The 20,341-nt window shown below is 52.2% G+C and overlaps 1 protein-coding gene across 5 annotated transcripts in view; it reads right to left on the bottom strand.

The window, feature by feature from the left end:
* Positions 1-20,341, bottom strand: part of MICAL2 (microtubule associated monooxygenase, calponin and LIM domain containing 2) — a 199,070-nt gene that overhangs the window by 172,029 nt on the left and 6,700 nt on the right. For all 5 annotated transcript variants that reach the window (XM_036258877.1, XM_036258873.1, XM_036258874.1 and 2 more), the window contains exon 2: positions 4,689-4,759. The gene's annotated coding sequence lies outside the window, so the exon portion shown is untranslated. The remainder of the gene's footprint in view (positions 1-4,688; positions 4,760-20,341) is intronic.

Here is a 20,341-nt window from a genome sequence, read left to right as displayed (position 1 = left end):
GGTCAAGCGACTCAGCAGAGTCTGGGTACCTGGGGGCATCGAGCTTGGATACCCTAATGTGGACAAGAAAGGGTTCTGCAGAAAGTAACCTCAGAGGGGTGACCAGATCACAAATTCCTCACTGGGCAGTCATGGTGGGTAGTCACTCCCCAGGTATCACTTCTTTAGTAAAGAAGTTTCTCTTTGCCTTAAACAAGCCCTGACCATTGTTTCTGTGCATCTAGAGGAACACCTTTGAAATGCCTCTTTTCAAACCCCTCCTTCTGAAGCATGACCACCCTCAAGAGAGCACGTAATCTTTCTTTCTTTTTCTTTTTTTTTTTTTTTTAATAATTGCTACTCCTTTTTAAAAAAATTGATATTTAGAGAGAGAGAAAGGGAAAGGGAGAGATAGTTAGAAACATTGATGGGAGAGAACATTGACTGGCCGCCTCCTGCATGCCCCTCACTGGGTATCGGGCCCACAACCTGGGCATGTGCCCTGACTAGGAATCGAACTGGCAGCCTCTTAGTGCATGGGTCAGTGCTCAACCACTGAGCCACACTGGCTGGGTACATGTAATCTTGCTTAAATATCCTGTAACCCAACTCCCTCCCCCTCCTTGCTTTCTCCCACCCCTATATAATCTTGCTTAGGTTCCCTCCTTGATTTCAAACCATAAAAGAAACTGCAGACTGTCGTTTCCTGGAAGTATTATATCAGTCTATCGAGCTCTTGCTTCCAGACATGTCCTCTGTTTGGCTCCAATATATTTTTATAATCATTCTCTACAGATTTGGACACTCACACGTCAATACCAATGATCCCTAATCACCTGGGCTGGCTTCTTTCCACTCCAGGACTTGTCCCACTCCCCTCCCACCCCCACCCACCCTCACAGGCCCCCAGATCTTTCCCCAGGCTGCTTGGCGGAGAGAGGGTGGCAAAGGCAGTTCTTATCTGTGTGCTGGCCTCTCTGAGGGTGGGGCGGGCAGAGTGGCAGAGCCACACAGCAGGAGGAAAGTGCTCACAGAAGCAAGCTCAGGCCCCAGGAGGAGGAGGAGACTAGGAGGAGAAGAGCGAACTCATCATGAGGACACACAGAATGGGCTCAGACAAGCACAAAAGTCTAAGAGGCTCCTTGAAGATGCCATAACCCTCTACACACCCCACTCCATTATTTCCTTACTAAGAAATCTGAGGGCAGGTAAAATTCTTGTGACTGGCCCAAAGCCATGCAGCCGAGCTGTGAACAACCAACACAAGAACATGGGCCTCTGGTCTCAGCCGACTTTTTTCCACTCTACTCCTGTTGACCTCAAGAATCTAATTAGGTTGCTCTAATGAGGCCAGCTGGATCCCCTGCAGACTAAGCAACATGACCCAAGTGTCACTCAGGGAAAGAGCAGGCCCAGCTGACACTTTGATAACTGCCTCCCCGACCCCATGCATTTCTTCCCCACCTGGCATGGTCCCCTCGTTCTTTCTCCAGCCCTCACCACAAAATCTTGGGGAGTTCAGAGATCAGTGAGAAGGAAGAGGCAGGTCTTCTTGTCGCTACAAAACCCTAAGCGTCTGGGATAACCCACAGGAGCCTCTTCCTGCAGCTGGAAGGGGCTGGTGGGGAAGAGTGGCCGGAGGGGATCAAGTTAACCCACTGGACGTCTGACCTGATTAGGCCGAGAGTATCCACCGTGGGCAGTTAGCTGGGTTGTCTGAAGGTTTATGACAACAAGCAATAGGATCTGCCTCTGCCAGGGACCTTTCAAAGATCAATGCTGGAGGTTCATCTCAGCATCAGCAACACAAAGCTCTGAGTAAAAGATTCAAGGAATTAATTATTTAGTGTGCATGACCCAGTTCCGGGAGGTGAGGCTGGGTGAGCAGAGAACTCACCCATTCCTTATCGTGGCAAGAAACTCAAATACTTCACAGAGTAGTGTTCCCTTGCCGCCAAAGAGGATCCATCTATGGTTAAGTGTGTCAAAACAAAGGAAAATAAAATAGCCAAGGTTCACTCATTCAACAAATATTTATTGAGCTCGTCTTATATTCTACACCCTCCAGGGATTTGCATACGGTTGGAGCATCGTCAAGAAGAAAGAACACTGAGTTTATAAACAGGAGGCCTGAGCTATGTCCCATCTCAGCCCTGAGGCAGCGACCTTACCCTGGCAGGTTACAGACTAAGTCGAATTTCTCATCTGTGAAATGGGAGTAAATCTACGTGCCTCATTATAAGATGCAATGATCTTTATATATGTAAATTGTAAACAATAATGATATAACACCGCACACTTTCCCTGCCCTAGAAGTTTAGACGTTTACAACCTCATCATGTTTTGGAAAATAATCCAAGGTACCTATTAGGGAAACATCAGATTCTCTGTAATTTGGGCAAATTGTATGTTTCACCCTGCCTGTGGGGATGAAGCCTGTGTCAGTCCCAGCCCCTCAGTCTGTGCGCCCGAGAAGGGGAAGAATAAAAATGGAAAGGGTAGCCAGCACCTACCTGGCCCTGGATCAAGCCTGGACTGAGTAAATGACCCAGGAGAGCCCCAAGATTCAAAGGGGGGGCGGAAGACCAACTGGAAGTGTGGTCAATCAGAAACAACAAAACAAAAATTCACTTAGGCACAACAGGGATAAGCCAGCTAGAAACTGACCATTTCCCTCCCCATGCACATTTCCGACCAGGATGGGATTCATGTCCACTGCCAGACCCTCCTCTGTGGACAGACTGACTCTACATTGTTTCTCCAGGAGACAGGAGGGATTCTCAGGCCATAGCAGACTGGCTAAGCAGGGCCTTTTTGCTCAGACACTGAAAACCAGTTACTAAAGCAGCTTTGGTCCAGTCAACCCTTCTCATTCTGCTGATCAGGATTCTCAGCATGGACTCCTCAGCCCCATGGATCCTCAGTGCCCACCAGGCCAGCCTCTGCCTGCCCAGACATGCCCACCTGCTGCCCTCCCCGGGGCCCCCACCAGGCTCCAGCCTCTTGGGTTGGGCCCTAAGGATTTCCCCTCACACTCTCCTGTCCTCCCCCCTCCACGGAGATCCGTCCTTGTCTCACAGCTCCAAGGAAGCTCCTGGGGTGGGGCCAGTGCCGTGCATTTCTACATTCCCACGAACTCGGACACTCATTAAGTTCTCCCCCTCCTGTCAATGCAGAATGATGGTCCCCAAATGTTCTCTGATGGCTGTCCACAGCAGGAGGCAGAAGTGGACAGAACGCTGGACTAGAAGTCCAGAGCCTGTGTTCCGATTCTCCATGCGGCACTGGCTGGTTATGTAATCTTGAGAAAGTCTCTTCAGGCCAGGTCTCAGTTTCCCTATCCAGTAATGAAGGGTTTGCTCTAAATTATCTCTTGGGTTCTCTCTAATTAAAATGTGGCATTACAGAAACCAGACCAGCCTGGACCACAGGAGAAGTGGGTCCTGGTCCTTATTAGGGGACAGCCTGGGGAAGTTAGCTGACTGCCCAGATCTCAGTCTCCGTGTCTATAAAATAAATGAGGATGATGGGACTACCCCTCCCAGGGTGCGGGGCTCCCATGAGACACTGAGCTAGAACTTGGTCAGCCATAAGCCCTGAAGAAACCTCGGGCTTTGAACTCTGTGAGTCAACCAACAGCTGTCACCCCCCTCACGTGCCCAGGACTGTACCACGGGGATGGGGCTGCTCAGCGGAGACAGGAAGGTTGGAGGACAGGTGTCTGTCCTCAAGGCGCTCACAGCTGGGGGTGCGATGGACACGTGAACACACCCTACCTCGGCCAGTGATGTGCCTGAATCTGAACCCAGAGCTGAGCGCGCAGAGGCGGCAGGGCACCAGCTTTGCCCAAGGGGGTGAGGGGCGCTTCTCAGAGGGAACAGCATGTCCCAGAAGCAGACGTCTGCCCCAGGAGGCAGACAAAGAGGGGAGGCACACAGCACGGCTGGAAAATGAGGCTGGGGTCTGATAGGAGGAGCTTTGAAGGCCAACCGCAGAGTGTTGGTCAGACAGGTCTTCGGAGAAGGACAGAGCAGAGGACAGAGTGGAGCGGGAGAGAACAGAGAGCGGCTCTTCCGATAACAGCCCGTGAGGGTGACTGCGAAACATGTCATTATTGATTTCTGCCTACACCTTAGCCTTCTAGACCGGAAGCCTCCAAGGACCTGCTGAACCTTCATGAGGATGTAAACAGGTGTGTTCTCCTTAGAATGAAACCCAAGCCGAGGACGATGCTGCAATCCCATTTTCAAATCTTAGACAAATGGTCGACAGTGCTCGGAAGGCACTCCCGACAGAAGCTGCCCAGTCAGATTCCTGCCTCGGCACCAGCGGGGCCAGCAGGAGACGGCGGCACTTTCAGAGCTGGGCCAGGGCCAGGGCCAGGAACGCTGGGTTGCTGCTCTTACTTTGGGAGAGAGGGGCAGAGATCCCACCCACCCAAAGACCACTGAGTTACACAGGTCTTTCATGTCCCCAAACACAGCCCAGTCTCTGCCCCCACCTCCCCGCCCCCCACAAGGCTGGAGGGCTGTGCACAGGCTGTAGGCAAAGACAGCTTTCACTAGCCATTGTTTCTCCAAACGGGCTCACATTGACTTGGGCTTGGAGGAGGAGTGCAAGCACCCCCACGCTGTCCAAAGCCTGGAGCCAGCCCCCCAAGAGCTGCTCAGTGCCTCAGGAACAGAGATCCAGCACTGTGACTTACTCACTTGAGTCTCAGGCATCGCAGTGACCAAAGTTGCCTCCTTCCAGGACGAGCCCCGCACAGATTGCCATGTTCCTTTAAAACAAGAGCCCAGTAATGAAGGTTACTTATCCTGCCTTACAGCCTCCTATCTTCTCCCCGCCAGGAAGGCCCACATCCATGTGCACTTGGCCCCTTAGTGTCACTTCACCCCACAGGAGGAACCGCAGACAATTGCTCTGAGTGCTCCCAGCATTGCAGGCGAAGACAGGAACTGTGAGCCGGTCACATTTTGTTGTCTGCCACCGTCTGGGCACCTAAGGGCTGTCACGTCTACACAAGGCTTGCCGAGAAGGTAAGATGGGTCCGGAAAAAACTCTTTATTGGGCACTTTAGTGGAAACAGAGAATGCAAGAATTTCTAAGCTTAGGACATACATAAAAGTAGATCAAGCCGATGTAAACACCTCCTAACAAGTCACCAATGAGAAATGTGTCACCTGCCTAAGGTGGACAGGTCCAAAACGCTAAATGAACTAGGAAGTTATATAAGTGGGCCATCTGATCGTGGCTGTTTCCTAAACAAATTATTACTTTGGCTTCCGAAGACCACCCAAACGATTTGGTTACAGCTGCTGCTTCTGTAGAAGATGCCTCTGCACCTGCTTGGAAAATGAAGCCCAGAGTTCCAGGCATTTCTCAAGATTTACTGTCATAATTTTAAAATTGTGAAAAGAGGCAGCTGCCGGAAGACAAGCGCGAACGCGGACGCGCAATTTGAGACGCGCAGGAGCCGGTACCCACGCTCCCCCGGCGCGCTCCTGTTCAGCAAGGCAGCAGGCCTGCGAGCCCACGGAAAACACCGAGTGTTCTCTCTGATACACAGAGATCTGCCTCTAGAGCCCGGGGTTGGGACTCGCTGTTCAGAATTCTCGGGCTGTTCACGGGAGAGGGGCTGCTATTTCCTGAGCGCCGGCCAAGCATGGAGCGAGCACTGGCAGAGACTAGACTTGCTGTGTCCGGTGGCTCCTCACAGACGGGAGCAGGGGCTTGGCGAGCAGAAGGCCCCTTGGCCTGGCTGACCGCTGCTCATGGCTCATGGTCTGCCCTACCACCGGGGGACAGGTGTGCTAGTGCAGCTGTAATGGGCCCACACCCTCGAGAGGCCTGGCAGGCTTCGAGGGCAGCCACCCGGGCAGAAGCTGCCATCGTCTCTGTCATCGTCATCATTACCAAGCCACACCCCCTCAGCCCGTGGCAGCCTACAAACAGGCTGGCCCGCCTCGGCCACATTCTATCGCCTGAGCTGCAGGCTCCGGGTAGTCATCTGGAACCAGCAGTCAGAGAAGCTCCACATATCTGGCCCCTGCTTCTCAAGGGAAGTTTCTGGGCGCAGGGGGTGGGGGAGCTGGACATCCTGGCAAAGATTTCTACCACTGGTCTTCCCAGGTGTGGGAACCAGGGACCTCCCCACGCCCCCCATCTCCCCGGGGTGGAACAGATGCCCCTGCCCACCCAGGGACGATGCTGAGACCAGCGGCAGGGAAGGGGGCTCTCTGAGGTTCTGCTTGGGTTGTCTGCATGGTGGATGCAGTAGGCCCGTCTGGACCATCCTACAAGGGCTGACCACCAGTCAGATTCCCACACCACCCAGGCCTAGGCAGCCTGTGATGTAGCCACTCCAAGTACCCACTCGTACCCTCTGTCTGACCAACAGCCGAACATGCTTTGAGCTCCCTTTAATTCCAGTAAACCAGAAGGTCCTAGGGCCCAGCACCATCCCTCCCCTAGAGGAGCCTGTTTCCTCATCTGTAAAATGAGAGGCTTGACCTAATTGGTGATTTCCTCACCAAGGAGGCCTTCGAGCCGAGCCCTCTGTGGGCCCTGACTTTGAGAGACATCTATAAAACGAGTCAGTCCTTGAAAGGAAGGAGAGGGATTAATCCTTGTGCAGGCATCACGCTGGGTAGCTAGCATTTGCTATCTCAGAAGATCCTCCCAGCAACCCAATGAGTCAGGTAGTACAGGCATGTCACAGAGGGGGAAACTGAGGCATGGTACAGCCAAGTGCCTCCTTATCTGCACTGACCATAGCAACCTGGGACTCACAGCTGAGCTGGTCTGAGTCCATGCCCATACTCACTCCCTGACACATGTTTCCCTTTGTAACCAATCAGAGTGAAGAAACAAGTCTCCTGTTGGACTTGCCACCATGCCACTCCCAAGCAAAGGAGCATGAGGTCTCCAGGCCCTGTGGCCTGACTTGGGTAGTGTAGGGAAGGCTTCCTGTGAGCTTGAAAGGCCTCCTGGATCTCGAGGAACATAAGAGCAATTCAGGGACCTTCCTCTCTGCTGCTCCCCAAGCCTACCTCCATAGAGGAGAGGTCTTCACTAAGGGACCCCAAGCACTTAGAGGAGGGCCTGGCACCTGCTGGGCACCCTTCAATGTTTGGTGAATGGAGAAATGAAGAAATCCAGAGCTTAGATGCACTGAAGGCTTATACAGGACCCTTTGGTGTGAGTTAGTGTGAAACACCAAGACCAGCTCAGAGCCACATGCCCAGGCATGTGCACCCAGCAGGGTCTTCACATTCCAGACCCCCAGACAGAAGATGAAGGCTCAGATGTGGATCCTGGTCTGCTCTTCGTCCCAGTCACCAGGGAAGCTTCTGATAGAGCAAGAGAAGTGTCTGAATGCAAAAGCTACCCACTGAAGTGGCCCTGAGCTCAGGCCCTGGGATCAGGCAAATCTGGCTTCCTATCCCAGCTCGTCGCTTTGAATGAGTCAGGTGACTCCTGGGCAAGTCACATAACCTACCTGAGCCTCAATGTCTTATTAAAAAGTAGGGGTAGCCCAGCTGGTGTGGCTCAGCGGTTGAGCGTCGACCCATGCACCAAAAGGTTGCCGGTTTGATTCCCCATCAGGACACATGCCCATGTGGTGGGCCCGATTCCCAGTGGGGGGCATGCAGGAGGCAGCCAATCAATGTTCTCTCTCATCAACGTTTCTATCTCTCTCTCCCTCTCCCTTCCTCTCTAAAATCAATAAAGAAAAAAAATGTTTTAAATTTAAAAAGTAGGGATAATGTTAGTGCCTACTCCATAGTCAGTTCTGAACATGAAAGGAGATTCTGCTGTAAAGGACACAGCCCAGCGTGGAGTTCAGATAAGTGCTTGCAGCTGACATCTGCTATTATTGTCAGCAGCATAGTGGGTGGTTAAGAACACATCTGGAGTCCTCTACTTGGGTTCAATTCCAGCTCTCCCATGAGCCAGTTACGTGGCCTTGGGCAAGTTGCTTAACCTCTCTGGGCCTCCTCTTCCTGATATGTCAAATGGGGTTGATTGTGCAGATAAAATGAATTATATAGGTAAGCAGTCAATAAAAGAGGGTTATTCTTACTTATTAATAGTACTAGTATCCTTCTCCCTATGTTCTGATAACAGATTTCCCCCCTTCTACTACTTCTGACAGAAAGGTGGGCATGGGGCTCGTCAGTGTATCTTTCCTCTTTGGCCACATTCCCGGGGATGAAGGCTGTGCCCATGCTCCAAGCTGGGAGAAACTCCAACACGAAACGTCCTAGGGAGGGCCTAGCCCTCTTGGGAAGGGTGGGGCTGAGCGGGTCCGCTGGAAGCTGTCTGCAGCCAGGGGCCACTGAGCAGGGGGCGCTGTCCAGGGAGGCTGAGGTCACCTGTCCTCTTCTTGGGACGCCTCCTTTGAGTCTCTGAGCCGCCCTTAGAACATCCCATGTGTCCCATTTTTGCTTAAGCTCATTCAAGTTGGGTTCCTGTCACTGGAAACCAAGAGTCCCAACCAGCAGCAGCACTTGGTGATCGGATGCTTTATCATCGCTGAACCCCCCAGGAAAGGGTGCCCGCCGCACCTCAGTGAGACCAGGCAGCCGGGGAGGAGCAAACACGTCGGCGAGGAGCTCCACCAGCCGAAGCGAAGGGAGGTCGCTGCAAGCCCCTGGACCAGTGCCCTTTCTAGGGGAAGAAGGTGCTGGAACCAAAAAAGTGAACAGCCCAGTCCCGTGGGCCGCAGCTAGGAACCCGGCCTCATATGCGGATCCCCTGCCATGAGAATCGGGGAAGGGGAAGAAGAAAAAAGGAAACTGGAGCTGATTTTCACTGAGTTCACAGTGGCACAGGGAAAAAACCCAATGGAAGGACGGTGGGGAAGAGAAATCACCTTGTCTGAGCCCTTAACAGTGGGTCAGAGTCTTGCGCTGGGACAATCTCATCTGACCGTCAGCACAGCCCTAGGGGCTAGATGCTCATCCAACCCGTTTTCTAGCTGAGGAAACGGAGGCTCAGAGAGCTCAGTGACTCAGTCGCCAAGGTCACACCGCTAGAGCCCAGCGGTCTGCTCATCATGCTGCCTCCTCAGCACACGCTGATCCCTGAGCCTGCGGCCTCCTCCTCACACAGGCATGTCTGCTGCCACTCACACCTGTGCTCAGACCCGCCCACGGGACAGGGCTGTGCTGGGCCCTCATCCACACCGGCCCTCCACCCCTGCAGACAGCCTTCAGAGGGTGGGCAGCCTGAGTGAGGCATGACGGACGGCAGCCTCTGGCACCTACAGTACAGCCTTGGGCACGTTTCCTTCTCTGGACACTGGCTATTCTAAGCTCCAAGAGCATCGGTGAAATGTTACTGAGGTGGCATTTATCCGTGGGTTTTAACTGGATATGCCTGTCAGAGGCCATGGGGAGATGGGGGAGGGGGGTGTTTGTTTCCTGTTTTTGTTTATTTCTCAGCAGCTTTACCAAACGATTCCGACATAAAGGTACAACTGCAATGCTGGACATATAGCATGGTCTAGCTAACAGCTAAACAGTGTTATTTTTGCTTTGTCTCATTTTCTTCCTACCTTCTGGGCCCCTCCCAGAGATGGTCTATTCCTGTATCTCCAGGCCTCCTAATAGCACCCTCATTCCCTCCAGGAAAAGGAGCTCTACCTTCAGATGTGCTTTAAAGTGTTTCCGAAAAACAAACAAAAGCAAAGCCCTGGCCTGGTAACAAAGAGAGAGGCAAACCACACTGACTGCCTCCCTTCCCGTGCAGCCCTAGCCATGGGGTGGACACGCAAGTGAGCTCACACAGCTGCCTTCTTGCACGGCCCGGGAGCCCGCACGCAGGTGTGCAAGGCGTTCCTCCATGACCAGTGAGGGGAGGATGCTGCAGACACAAACCTCAGCTGGTACAAACGAAGACTCAGCCGGGAAAGAAAGCGGCAGCTTCCAACATTTGCTAGAGAAAAACTAGAAACCACGACCAAGATGATGTGAAAATCATCCTGACCACAACAATGCCAAGAACAGCCACCCTTGGCAGGGCGTGGGCTGTACCTGTGGGATGTGGGGCAGCTCAGTGAGCCATTCCAAAGAGGCCTCACCCACAGACCCCCCGCAGGACACACACAATGCCACACATGCCCGGAACCAGCCTGCCAGCTAGTGGCTTTTCTCTGTTTCCCAGCAACCGGGTTCAGGTCGAGGCTGCCAGTCACGGGGGATTATCCAGACAGGTATTTCCCTTCCTCTTCTTTTTATAACTTTATGCTCTGCTATTAAAAAGAAAGAAATAAAAAGGAACTGGCTGGTTTCCCCTCAGGGCACGATTTGGTTTCCCACCCCCTGCCTGGTGTGATGCTGGTGCCATGCTGTCCGGCACTGCCTGGTGTGCAGTGGAGTGCAGTACCCTGGCAGGGGTTCGTGGGCACGCTGGGTCAGCTGAAATCTGAAAGAGGATGGAATGCTCAAGGGGTCCCGTTTCCTGCCACTGCCCCCACCCCCCACCCCCGGTTCTCATTAAACCAGCCAGAAAAGATCATTCACTAAGCATTTGCTGAGTGTCCTGACTAGGTGTGTGAAGAATACCAAAAAGCATGGGGAACAGAGGCCTGGGCTTGGGAAGCAGAGGCAGTAGAAACAGAGTGCAGCCAGCCCCGGGTCCGGAGGCCGGCCTCACTACCTCCCCTGTCCCGGGGCCGGCCTCGCTGCCTCCCCTGTCCCGACGCCGGCCTCGCTGCCCCCCCTGTCCCGACGCCGGCCTCGCTGCCTCCCCTGTCCCGGGGCCGGCCTCGCTGCCTCCCCTGTCCCGACGCCGGCCTCGCTGCCTCCCCTGTCCCGTGGCCGGCCTCGCTGCCTCCCCTGTCCCGGGGCCGGCCTCGCTGCCTCCCCTGTCCCGACGCCGGCCTCGCTGCCTCCCCTGTCCCGTGGCCGGCCTCGCTGCCTCCCCTGTCCCGACGCCGGCCTCGCTGCCTCCCCTGTCCCGACGCCGGCCTCGCTGCCTCCCCTGTCCCGACGCCGGCCTCGCTGCCTCCCCTGTCCCGACGCCGGCCTCGCTGCCTCCCCTGTCCCGTGGCCGGCCTCGCTGCCCTCCCCTGTCCCGTGGCCGGCCTCGCTGCCTCCCCTGTCCCGTGACTGTCCGGGCCGGCCTCGCTGCCTCCCCGTTCCCGACGCCGGCCTCGCTGCCTCCCCGTCCCGTGGCCGCTCGCTGCCCCCCCTGTCCCGGGGCCGGCCTCGCTGCCTCCCCTGTCCCGACGCCGGCCTCGCTGCCTCCCCTGTCCCGGGGCCGGCCTCGCTGCCTCCACTCTGCCTCCCCTGTCCCAGGGCCGGCCTCGCTGCCTCCCTGTCCCGAGGCCTTGGACAAGTCAACTCAGCACTGAGGGTCACTTGCTCCCCTTTGGGGGATAGTACCACCTTATAAAGCCAGGGTATGGGCTGACAATGCAAAAGACAGTTGCAGCTGACATAGTGTCTCTATGGGCCAGGAACTGCGTGCTAAGTGCATCATGTGGATTGTTTCACCAGATCCTTACAGCTTCCCTGAGAGGTAGGGAAGGGTAGTGGTCTGAACGTGCAAATGAGGACACTGAGACTCAGAGAAATCAAAGCACGTTCCCAAAGTCATACAGCGCATAAGAATCAGAGCGGAAAAGTGCACCCAGGACAGTCGACACCAAGTCCTAGACTGCTCGACTGCCCGCTGTCTGGCAGGCACTCAAAACACATTACATAACGTGTAAATGCTGGACTGGGGGCGGCTGGCTCCCCATCCAGGAGGCATGTGGGGAAAAGAGGGGGAGCTCTGGCGGAGAACGTTAGGAAGCCTTTCTGAAGCGGAAGGGCTGAGTCTCCGTCTTGCAGGGCGAGGATGGATAAAGGCGAAAGACAAGAAGGACAGCACTGTGTACTGGGAAAGAAAACAAAGAGGAACTGGAGGCGGGGTGGTCCGGGCAGGCGAGCAGGAATGCCAGCAGACGGCCAGCCTGGCGCAGGAGAGGGGCATGGCGCCCTGAGCCATTATCACAGGGACCGTTCCCCCGGATCCTCCTCGCCCACACCTACTGTCATACAATAACCACGGGGGATTGAGAACCATGACTCAAAGGCCCAACGCTCTTTTCTCCCCACAGCAGGCTCAGCACCCAACTCACGGAGGGGTTCTGCCGGCTCCCAGCCTGCACGCTGTGCTGCCAGCCCCAGCCCCAGCTCCAGGACGGCAGGAATGTCCGTCTGCCCTCTGCACACAGTATCACCACCATCTCCCTGGCATGCAAGGTTCCCAGGAGGGGGAAATGTGGAACTGAGGCCTTAGGGCATGACCCCTGTGGCTAGGTCCCTATCTCCCCTGAGACATCTCACCTTCCTCACACCTGCTGGTACTTCCTCCGTGACCTCTTGTTGAGCTGAACTACACAGACGATTCTTTGGCTTAAGGAACTAAAGTTTGATGAAGTCCTGGAGCCTGTGGATTAATCCCACCTTACCTGGAAGGACCATTTGCCTGTTTGCCTCCCAGAGAGAAGTGCCTCCCACCCCCACCCCGCAATCTCTTCTTCGGTCCCCCAGCTGCCCTCTGCACCCTGGACATGGTTCTGGGCCCTACATCCAGCACCTGCCCCTCCTTCTGGGCGAAGGTGTGGATGCCAGCCTCCTCCACCTCCAACTGCGGGTTCCCCAGGGCACGGCCCTAGAAGCTAAAGCTGCACCGTCTCTGCTCACCAAGCCCAGAGCGCTGAGCCCGTCTCGGCCTCAGACCCACAGAGAAGGAAATGTGAGTGGAGCTGTCTGTGAGCAGAACCTCGGTCTCCTTACCTATCAAATGGGGATAGTGACCCACGACCACACAGGACAGTTGTGAAGACTGAGTGAGATCTGAACATGATGTGCTTTGCAAACTGTAAAGCACCCTTAGTAATATCAGACATTTTCCATAATCCCGCGAAGTGGGGGACGCAGGTCGGAACATGTGGCTCGAAGGGAAAAGGAGAACTAGAATCCAGACCATTACTAAACTTCTCTCAGCACCTTCTAGGACAAGGCACAAGTAAGTCTCCAAGGACTTAAAAAGCACCGAGTGAGACCTACATATGCCCTCCTCTCAGGCTCTCAGTCTGGAGAGGGGAGAGCTCCACCACATTTTCATAGTAAGGCCAAACAAAATGTGTTACTGGAGGAATTGTGCAAGGGGGGGTGGGTGCATTTTATTCTGGTCTCACAGGTCAGGAGAGGCTTTTATACTGATTCTTAGTATAATAGTAACTGAGTGCCTGCCATGGGCCAGGAAGTTCTACATATTTACATGGTCCATCTCATTTAATCCTCATGAAGCTCTGAATGGATCACAGATGACGAAACTGAGGCACAAAGGATTTCACTCCTGTGTTGGCCTTACACATCTGGGAGGTGGTGTTGCTGGTATTTGAACTCATCAGGCTCTGCTCCTCCAGCACTTTAGGGGCTGGGCCAACCAAGACAGGTCTCAGACAGACTGTGTGGCTGAAAGGCTCTGATAAGGCCTTCAGGGATGAGTCACAGGGAAGGCACTGACCCACCCAGAGCCTCTTGGCCCGTGCGCTGGTGACTCCTGGCCCTGCCACTCTCTGACACTGCCCCTGGTCTATCCTGAAAGTTAGCCATGCCTCTACACTCCCAAGGCTCCATGTGGGCACTAAATGCCAAAGGAGACTGATGTAAGAACCTATATGTGGGTGTACATTTACATAACAGATCATTCATGGAATAATTGTTCTTACTATAAAAGGTAGATTGTTCAATGTGAAGAAAAACACTCTCAAATCCCCGCTCTGTGACCTCGGGCAAATCTTAGCCTCTCTGAGCCTCAGCTTCCTCTCTGTGAGATGTACTTATCAGTACTTATCTCGGGCAGCTGTTGTGAAGATAAAAGGAAAGTAGCATGTCTCGTGCAGCACCCAGCACACCATGGGATCAATAAATAATGGTTGAATCTGATGACTTTACAAGGATTTCCATTGGAAAATCATTTTCTTCATGAGAATATTTGGTGCTAATAGCAGTACTTTTAACTAGTATTCATCTGCCACTAAGCTAAATCCATTATGCATTGCCTCATCTAGTCCTTAGCAGTATCATTTTCTCCGTTTGACTTAGCTTCAGGACAACAGAAAGGATATCAACGTGCTAATTTTATTCACACACACACACTTACGTATGGAGAGAGAGAGACACTCAAACAAGCTATACGCCAGCTACTAAGTATTCTACATTCAGTAACCTATCTCATCCTCTCAAAAACATGCCCGTAAGGTAAATATTATTTTGTCACCCATTTTACAGATATAGAGCGAGGCACAGAGAGAGGTTAAGAACTTGCCCAAGGTCACTCAGGCAGGATTCAAACCCAGAGCCCACATTCTTAAGCACTATACCATACTAAAATAATGAAAAAGTCACAGTCACAATGTTTAACTGACCCCAAGCCCCAAATTCAAAGAACTCCAGTGTGTTGCTTGTCAAGCCCCTTCCAGCCTAAGCCCTGTCATCATTCCCTTTCCGCCGAGTCTGCTCTCGCCTGTACCTGCTGCCTTTGCTCCCAGCTCTGCCCCACCATGCCTAGGCAAGAAGTGTCAAACTCGTGGACTTTTTAAAGCCCTGGTCATCTCCTCTTGGGACCTGAGCCTCACCCCCTACATTGTATCCTCTACAAAGCTACTGGGGACATCTTCCCATACATGGTGCTCCTCTGCTCAAGAACACTCAAAGGCTCCCTGTTGCCGAGAGCTGAAGACCCAATGGATCAAAGAAGATCACCTGGGGACTCAAGATCCCTGCACTACCTGGCCTGGCCTCCTTTCCTGTGGCCCCAGACTTGCTGGCTGACAAGTCCCAGTCAGTGAGCCCTTTCCTGGCCACCCTATTTGACATTACAACCCTCCCCCACCTGCTTCCCTCTCCCCTGCCCAGCACAGTCTATCTTCGTCTTTGCTGTAGGGCCCTTCACCTACCTCTCATCCCTGGCCTCGTACATTTGACTGACTTGTTTACTGTCTCCCCCTCTGTGTGACAGGGACTGTACCCTGGTTTTCCACGTCCCTGTGGTTACACAGCACCGAGAACAGGTTCTGGCACACAGTAAGAATCGTAAATACCTGCTGAATGAATGAATGAGTAGGTGTTTAAAGTGCCTATGCAGCAAACGTCCAAACAAAACAGCGATGAGAGAAGGACTAGCGTGTCTTTGGGCCCCTCTCTGGACCTGAGGACCTTTCCGGAGGACAGGCTGGAGATGCCCAGATTAAAATGTCTAGAGGTCAAGCTATTTCTTCCCAACCTTGCTGAGTTACAAGAGTTCCCTGTGACACCCTGGGCCCTTATCCTCCCACCACTGTTCTGAACTTACACACACACCATCCCTGGCTCTCTGCTGAAGGCTGTCTGCCTCAGCCCTAAACTCATCTGCCCAGCTTCAGCTCCCTCTAACCACCCTCCCACCAGGCCATTTCCCATTTCTCCTGACCTTGACGCCCACTAGAGATGCTCTCTTCTTCGTCCTCCTCATCCATCAGCCCTTCATCTTCCCTTCAAGATCCAGATCAAATGTACCCTCCTCCCCCTCCTCCTCCAGGAAGCTCGCCAGGCCCTCTCCAGCTCCTAGAAAACACCCCCACACCCAATGCAGTCTCCGCCAGTCATATGGAAATTAGTCATGAACTACCTTGTGACTTGCCTTCTATGACTGAGCTGAATTGTTAACAAAATCTCCTGTTACTTAATTATTTTAAACATGTGTGTCTTGCCCAGCCGGTGTGGCTCAGTGGTTGAGTATCGACCCTTGCACCAAGAGCTCACACGTTTGAGTCCCGGTCAGGGCACATGCCCAGGTTGTGGGCTAAATCCCCTGTGGGGGGCATGCAGGAGGCGACCAATTAATGTTCTGTCTCATTAATGTATCTCTCCCTCTCCCTTCCTTTCTCTCTAAAATCAATGAAGAAAAAAAATATATTTTTAAATAAAATAAACATGTGTGTCTTGTTCTGCCAGGTATCTTGTGAACACTTTGGTAGGAAAGACTGGGCCTTAGCCATATTGTCATCCCCATAGCATAGGGCCTAGGCCACACAGTAGGTGCTCAGGGTATGCTTCTCAATTAACTGCCCAAGGTAAACAGGTCACCTTCCTAATCAGGTCACTTCCTCAATTACACATACCTGGACCGGCTTCTCCCAATGCCCTGAATTTTCCCTTCAGGGCCTGCTCTGACCTCGGTTATCTACAAAGCCAGTCATAGGCCTGTGTTTTCAAAGGGTGTTAGACGCATTCTAATGGCCCCCTCCAAAGAAATGATCTGTCAAGTTCCACAGCTCTGGAAAAGAATAGTACACAGTTGTTCCGGGTAAACCCAGGCATTCAGAGCATTTCAATTTCCTTAAATACTGGAGTTCAGCAGAGAGGGGGAAATAACCAGCGTGTAAATTGTAGGTGCACCAGCTCCGAGTAAACGGAGATTACCACAAAAGGCAGCAAAATCCAGAGTTACCTCTGCGCCTCGGAGAGCTGAGTCAGGGAGTGGGGAGGAGGCCCAGTTCAGTTCACTGCAGACCCTCTGAGTACGGGCTCTGGAGAGGGTCTCCAAGCATCCCCACTGCAAGGTGCACAGGCTGCCACTAGCCCTGTTCAGACCTGAGATCTGAGGTCCATGTAGCAGCAGGCGGCAGAACAATGACCCAATGAGGTGAGTCATACCCTTTCCACCGACTGCCAATCAGGACTCCTAGATTATCTATGCTTTTTAAGAATTTGAATAGAAAACACATTCACTGAGTTCAAAAGTCAAGAAGAACAGCCCTGGCCGGGTGGCTCAGTTAGTTGGACTGTTGTCCCATGCACCAAAAGGTTGCGGGTTCGATTCCTGGCCAGGGCACATACCTAAGTTGCAGGTTTGATCCCTGGTCAGGGCGCATACAGGAGGCAGACAATTGATGCTTCTCTCTCTCTCTAAAAAGCCATGAGCATTTCCTGGGGTAAGAATTAAAACATAAATAAAAAAGCACAGAAGTACATAGGAAATGTGTCCGCCTACTTGGCCCCGGCTCCCCGGTTCGTTCCCACCCTGAAACACTGATATTAGCTGCTGTGTCCTGTTCCTGACAATGTTTACATATGTGCACACAAATACAAACATGTGTTCTTTTCTTTACATACACACATTTCTCTGTGACCCACTTGCAGGGGTAGGGAACCTTTTTTCTGCCAAGGACCATTTGGATATTTATAACATAATCTGCGGGACATACTAAAGTATCAACTTAAAAATTAGCCTGTTATATTTGGTCAGGCTACTTTGGGGAGGCGTGTGATGTTAGCTGGTATTGACTTCACCGGCCTTATCCAGCGCAAGGGCTGGATGTTCCCCACCCCTGGGGGAAATGGACTTGGCCTTGGACTAGAGAGGGAGATGGAGTGTCTACATAAGAGACCTGTCTGTGTGACAAGCCCATGAAGAGAGAGGGGAATGATTCTGGAGAACGCGTGTGGAGAGAGAACTGGGGCATAAAGGTGAAGTCGCCATGGTCTGCGGCTGAGCCACATCGCAGGCCAACCAGAGAGGCGCTCGGGGGCGGGGGCAGGGGGACCGACCACCCTGACCGCCGAGGAAGCCCACTGGCTGAAAGCTCTGACTGGCCTCGCTGAGCATTTCACCTTCCAGAAGACACAGGAAGCTCCGTAGAAACGGAACAGCTAACCTAATTCCCACAGCTCTGGCCGAAGGGTAGTGAGGAACACAAGGGAGCTGCAGAGGAAAAGCAATCATTTCCTCTGAAATTTCTGAGACCAGGAAAGCTGGTGCCTGAGGCTCTACGAGAACGGACTGAAATGGCTGGGGGAATAGAAGGGCTCTGGGACCTGAGACCGAGGAAGTAAATGATTCAGACTCTGAAATGCAATTCTGGTTATGCAATTGGGAGGGGGGAGGAGCAGTGAGGAGGAGGAGGGAGAAGGAGAGGGGGGAGGAGGGAAGTTTAGGAAGGGGGCAACTCACTCTAATGTGGTTGGACTCAGGGGCAAACTGACTAGATTCTAATTCACTTTTCCCCTTCCCAGCTATGACATTTTGAGCAAGTCAGTTAAAGCCTCTGAGCCCTAATTCCCGCGTCAGTAAGTAGGAATAATGACAAGATCTACCTCATGGGATTGGCCTGAGATTAAATGAGTTAATATTTACAAAGCCCTCACCCCAGTTTGGCTCGCGGTAACAGCCCTAAGTGGTAGAGAACAAGAGCCATGTGGCTGCACAGGGAAGCCTTGCTAGAAATCCCAGTCTCATCTCCAGGAGAAGGATGCAGGGCCCGTGCTGGAGTGCAGCCAGAGGAGGCAAGCCCAGGACGCCGAAGCTGCGCAGCCTGCCTCGGGGGGCGGAAGGTTGGGGGGGGGGGCTGTCTTGAGCCAAGTGCTCTAGAGGCATAAAGGGTCCTGGGAAATTGGGCCTTGGTTCCCACTCGGGGCTCATCATGGCCTCTGTCAAAAACAACTTTTTTTTTTTTAGTTTCTTATTAAATTTATTGGGGTGACATTGGTTATAAAAGAGCTATTCTTTGATGAGTAAAAGATCCAACACTGAGATGAAACTAGAAGCTGATATGGGGGAGGAGCCTGATTTTTTATAAAGGACATTTAGATGATTTCAGTGGCTTCAGGTCCCCTGGCACAAGAGGACTTTTGCACGGGAGACTTTTGCAGACGAGACTGAACTGCCTCCTGTGCCTCCGGGAACTGAGAACACGGATGTCCAGGGAGAGCTCACTTCTTTCTGTGATAGGACATGTGATGGTCGATGGAGAATTGAAATAGACTTGGCATATCGAGACTCAAGAAGGTATCTGGCCACAGGTCAGACAAGCAAAAGGGCAGAGACTTAAACAAGGGGACTGCCTTCCCCAAAGTAGGCCACTGAAGATCATGTCGCCTGAGGGGAGGCCGAGCAGCCCCTCTCCTGACAAGCATGTCATCGGTGACGTGGGTGATGCTGTGGAGGGCACACTTAAACAGGATCCCGAAAGAGCTCAACAGAACACGGCTGCACTGAATTGCACACGTTGCAATTTAACACGAATGGTTGTTGTGACTCAGATGGGAATAAAATAGAGGCTCTGCCTTTCCATTCTAAGGCCGCACACATTCTAGGCCAGGGGAGAAGCAGCTTACCAACACCACATGCTAAAAAGATCTGGTCAGCAACAATGTCAGCAAACGTGGTGTGATGTAGCTGCCAGGAAAGCTGACGCAATCTTGGCTGCATCAGGGGGAGTAGAATGACCTGAACGAGGGAGGTGATAGCGCCCTTCCTTGGCTGGGGTCGCACCACAAATACCACACGTGGTCTGGGCAAGGCCCTCGCTGTATTAGAATATGGACAAACTGGAGTTTGTTCAGAAGAGAACCAAGGGAAGGTAAAAAGACCTGAGCCTACACCATGGATTGTTAACCTGGAAGAAGACTCAGGAGAGAACGAAAGGCCTGTCTTTAAATATCATATTTCATGTGCCAGACCAATGGACAGAGACAACAATACTGTGATGGCGAGGGGGCGGGATCTGGAGGAGGGTGTCAATGGGGGGAAAGGAGAAACATCTGTAACAAAAATAAATCAATTTAAAAAAAAAGAAAAATGTATCATATTTCACTAATTAGAAGATGCAACTCTTTTCAATGATAATGTGTCTGGAAGCAGAATGTATCTCCTAACCCTCTAGCATCTCACAATCCTCGGGGCCGGAGGCAGCTGCGGCACAGTTGCCATCGCCTCGTTGCCACGGTCAGATGGAAATCTGACTGCTGATGTATCCAGACAACTGCCACCTTCAACACTGCAGGGCTCGAAACATTTAAGGACCATTTGAGGGAGGAATGTGAATCCTGGTTGTTAACGGAAAACCCTCCACTGATCCCTTCTGATAAAAGTCAAGAAAGCAACATCATCAAAACTTACAGAATGAGTATCAGAAAAAAAGACCCAGAGACATTAGAAATTAAGAAAGATATGACTACTTTACCAGAATATGATAATGTGTAAAAAAATAAAAAACACACTGGTGACTGAGTCAAAAAGTGATTTGGAAGACTTAGATTCTGAAAGCGAAAGAGTTTTAGAAATACCATAACAGATTTATTTTTCTTTTTATGTATGAGCAAGAGTGATATGGAATGAAAACGTTGGTCTAAATTCTAAAAGAATTCCTTCAGTAAATACGAAATAAAAATTTAAGTGATAGGGCATGATTCCACAGTTGAATTGGAAGCACTTTTTCAAATAAAATAATGGTACATCTTCTAATTGATGGTATCATAGCTCTGTATCTGAAGAGTTGTCATGTAGAGGAAGGATTAGACTCAGTCTGTGTGGG

Source organism: Molossus molossus, unplaced genomic scaffold (assembly GCF_014108415.1).
Source record: "Molossus molossus isolate mMolMol1 unplaced genomic scaffold, mMolMol1.p scaffold_m16_p_13, whole genome shotgun sequence".
In the NCBI taxonomy this organism is placed as follows: domain Eukaryota; kingdom Metazoa; phylum Chordata; class Mammalia; order Chiroptera; family Molossidae; genus Molossus; species Molossus molossus.
The sequence above is the reverse complement of the archived record's forward strand: the minus strand, read 5'-3'. Positions and strand labels throughout refer to the sequence as shown.